The 4,262-nt window shown below is 36.1% G+C and overlaps 2 protein-coding genes and 1 long non-coding RNA gene across 3 annotated transcripts in view; 2 read left to right on the forward strand and 1 right to left on the reverse strand.

Annotated features, from left to right (window-relative positions):
* Positions 1-3,129, forward strand: part of LOC107595494 (uncharacterized) — a 19,904-nt gene extending 16,775 nt beyond the window's left edge. The window contains exon 3 of the long non-coding RNA XR_001610273.1: positions 3,114-3,129. This is a non-coding gene — a long non-coding RNA (uncharacterized lncRNA). The remainder of the gene's footprint in view (positions 1-3,113) is intronic.
* The window catches only part of LOC107595492 (zinc finger SWIM domain-containing protein 7-like), a 125,310-nt gene that overhangs the window by 82,757 nt on the left and 38,291 nt on the right, over positions 1-4,262 (forward strand). The gene's annotated exons all lie outside the window — the stretch shown is intronic.
* specc1 (sperm antigen with calponin homology and coiled-coil domains 1) overlaps positions 1-4,262 on the reverse strand; it is a 199,801-nt gene that overhangs the window by 45,166 nt on the left and 150,373 nt on the right. The window lies entirely within an intron of this gene.

A 4,262-nucleotide genomic window follows, 5' to 3' on the forward strand; every position in this document is an offset into this window, starting at 1 on the left:
GCAGGTGAGTTTTAATTAGGGTTGGAGCTGAACTCTGCAGGGCTGCGGCCCTCCAAGACCGGAGTTCGCCACCCCTGGCATAAGGTATGGAAGCCCGTTTCTGCCACTGAATTAAAAAAAAAAAAAAAAGGTAATTGCGACTTTTTATCTCACAATTCTGAAATTTTCCCACAGAATTATGAGATATAAACTCGCAATTGCGAGGTATAAAGTCAGAATTGCGAGATATAAAGTCACAATTGGGAGATAAAAACGTGCAATTCTCACTTTTTTTCTTGCAATTGCGAGTTTATATCTCATAATTCTGACTTTTTTCTCACAATTCTCACTTTTTTTCTCAGAATTGTGAGATTAACTCGCCATTGTGAGTTTATAAATCCAATTTTGAGGGGATTGGAATTTATGTTCTCAGAATTGCGCGTTTATATCTCACAATTCTGACAAAAAAAAGTCAGAATTGCGTGATATAAATTCGCAATTGCGAGAAAAAAAGTCTGAATTGTGAGTTTATGTCTCGCAGTTGCGAGTTTATATCACGCAATTTTGATTTTATTTCTCAGAATTGCCCGTTTATATCTCTCAATTATGACTTTTTAACTCGAAATTTAACTCGAAAAAACCTTCTCTGCTTTAAGAAGGGGTCTTTTACACAGTGATTTGACTAAGGTCAACACATTATTATTAACATTCATTTGTGGGAAATAGGAGGTAGAGGGAAGCTATAAGTGATTGTTGTGATGTGAATGGATGGGGGGGGGGGATTGAAATTTAAACAAGCTTTGAGGAAGAGCAGGTGACAACGCTGTCCATCTTAGCGTGTTATTGGGTAATTAGTTGCTCTCTCGTTCTCGCAGCTGATGTCTCTTATGACATAGTGGACCAGTAGCCCTCCTTGACCTTTTCCTCAGCCCATATTAAGATCAATTTGGAGCATGTGTTCTTGAGCTAACCTTTTCCCGGATCTGCAATGTGAGAAGAGGCCTGTGGCCATTGCTGTTCCCATCAACACAATCTCCTACCCTCTTCTCTGCACAATATGAAAATGGATAAATGCGTGGTGGTCCAGTGACCAATGAATGAGAAAACACTTGATTTCAGATGGTATTACTCAGAAATAAGGAGTAATTCATATATATTTTGCATAAAGAAAATAATGCCTTTAGCATTATTATAATACTGTTTTATTATTTACACTAACTATTTACACTAACTCCGCCCACCAATGTGTGATTGCTAGTCAACACTACAAAAGACGATCAGCTCCAGTGGCGTAGATGGTAAAGCGTGTGCTAGTCATTTTTGACGCGACCGACCAGAGTTCGAAACATCTTTTGCCGAACTTTTTTCTCCCATTTCAAATCTCATATCACATCGGAAAGGCATTTATTTTCAATACAAATGAAGAAAATAATTGAAAAGTTGAAAATAACGTATCAGGTAGGGTTAGGGTAGGTGTAGGGAGGGCTTATATTGTCCCAATAAGGTGGCATCCATTTAATAATTTGAATTAAAATGATAATTTACACTCAATGCTTTATTATTGCATACTGTTTTATAATGTACTACAATACTGAGGTGCAGAGAATTGCCACTATTTGCAATAAGTAGTATAGTTATTGGCATTTAGTGAAAATAGCATATCGCTAAGAAAATACTGCTATTTTCACTTAGTGTGAATAGCCGCTGCCTATATTTTAACATATATTAAAACAGAGGGCAGTTATTTTAAACTGTAAATTTTTTTCACAATATTACTATTTTTTACTGTTTTTGGGATCAAATAAATGCAGCCTTGGTGAGCAAAAGAGACTTCTTTCAAAAACAAATCTTACCAACCCCACACTTTTGAATTGTAGTGTATTTATTTCTTTATTTTAGTTTTGTGAGTGAATTTGACCCAGATATTTTCTTTGAGAGGTTTTATGGAATTCAACAAAGTGTAGAAATGTAAGAAAGCTGGTTTAATTTCAGTTGAGGGCGGTTACATTAGAGTAAAAAGTCCACTGTTAGTCACTTTACCAGTCACAAAACCACACAACACTTTACAGTCATGTTAAATTTAACTGCTTAACATGCCCGATGTCTGGGCCAGGCACAAACAAATAATCTGACTCCATGTCAGGATTTAAGCATCGCCATAGACCGCACAGAAAAAATTTACATCATATAATCGCCAGAAGCCTAATTATTTTCAATGCTAAAATCCACGACTAGTTTAAGCCTCTTATTGCAATCTGGCCACCGAGCGCTGATTATTTTACCCTCCAGACAACGAGTGGTTAAAGAACCCAAACTGCTGAACAGAATCTCTGCAAGCCAAAGGGCAAAAGATGAATAAGCACTGTACTGACTAGAGTTTCTCCATATTCAACAAAGTTTATCTCTTCATATACTGTTGTCTTTGCTAATAACATTTAAGGGTGTACACACACTATAGGCACGGTTGTCTTGAACCGAGCCCGAGCGCGATTGTCCCCCCTCCCCACTCCCCCGCTGGCCTGCACTCCACTCACATTGCACTTTACGTTCCGGGCCAGAGCACGCTTTATGCTGCCTTCCCGTGCTATCAAAATTATCGTAATTACGAGTTTTCTCATTAGAAATTGGACATGAACAGCCTCTGAAGTCGTATTTACTACTCAAAAATTATATTGATACTCCAGTTTCTGAGTTAGGCGGGCCATAAACTTTAAACATGTTAGGGGACAACGATTGCTGCTGTTAATGCTATTTGTTAAAAAGACCCACTGTAAATGCACTTTTATTTTGAAGTGTAAAGAAAGGCTTAAAATGTTTCTTGTGAAAATACTGAAAAAAGATGCCCTTTACTGATAGATGATCTTTAACCAGCTCAATTTATATAATAACATTCCCATTTGTGATGACAGTTTGTGAACCAAGATTTTCCAAGTATGTGTTCCCACAATGTTTGTTGTAATTAGTCTTGGGAAAGCAATGCAGACTTATTGGTTGCATGCAGAAGTTATATATGTGGATTGCACAGCTAGAAGCCCCATGAAATTGTTTACTCCATTTAAAATGAGTTCTTTGATAAATATACTTTGTTTTGGAATTTTATTAAAGCTTTTGTCAGGATATTGATGTTTATATAGAATATCATTATTGTTAGATAAGACTGCAATTATTTGATTAAAAGTACAGTAAAATCCCTAATAATGTGAAATATTATTACAATTTCAAATAGTTGTTTTCTATTTTAATATATTTTAAAATGTAATGTGTTCCTGTGATGGCACAGCTGAATTGTCATCATGCATTACTACAGTCTTCAGCCTCACATGATCCTTCAGAAGTCACTCTAATATGAAGATCTTGGTGCTCAAATTATTATCAGTGTTGAAAACAGTTGTGCTGCTTAATATTTAAACCGTGATACATTTTTTTGTCTTTTAAGAAATAAAAAGTTCAAAAGAACAGCATTTATTGGAAACAATGTAACAATGCAAAAGGCTTTACTGTCACTGAAATTAAGTTTATAAAATTAGCTTTGAATTTTTAATGATGGCTGGTGACCAAGAAATTGGCAAAATGAAATATTTGACACTTTACATAAGGAAAGAGATTTATGATCATGCAACACAGCACCATCTGTAATTATTTCTCATCAAAATAAGTACATGTAGAATTTTATGAAACTCACACCAAAAAGCCCTGAAGACTCTTCAAATATCTGATACAAAATGATGGTTTGACATACTGTACGAACCACTAAAAGTCTAGTTTGCTCATATAACCATGTTGTGATGTATGTTTCACTGATCACTCTACTGTACAATTGTTTCATTACCCAAATCAAGTCTAAGCATTAAATATGAAAAATCCCTTTCAAATCTCCAAAGTGACACATTCCCAAATCATACTTGCAATAAATCTCCCTCAAAACCGAACAGACTGTGACCACAGTCTAATAAAGAGAGAAGAATGTTAGATATCAGAAGTACAGAGAAAATGTGCATACTTTGAGGTAAAGGAAACAGTAGATGAAATCTGTTTTCTGCTCAGTTAGAAAGAAGAAATTTAGGGGGGCCTTTGTCATTTTTACTGAGAGGAAATTGGGGGTGGGATTTCGAAATGGCATGAGCTGGATTATAACTTGGGCCGCCCACACAAGGGACTTATTTTATGAAGTATGGGATAAGCATGTTAAGACAGTAGATGACCACGTCCTCTTTTGTAATGACACTTCTGATAATCCACCATCACAACCAAAACTCAAATGTAGTTAAGGGGGGGGGGGGGGG

This window comes from Sinocyclocheilus grahami, unplaced genomic scaffold (assembly GCF_001515645.1).
Source record: "Sinocyclocheilus grahami isolate Dianchi unplaced genomic scaffold, SAMN03320097.WGS_v1.1 scaffold203.1, whole genome shotgun sequence".
Lineage (NCBI taxonomy): Eukaryota > Metazoa > Chordata > Actinopteri > Cypriniformes > Cyprinidae > Sinocyclocheilus > Sinocyclocheilus grahami.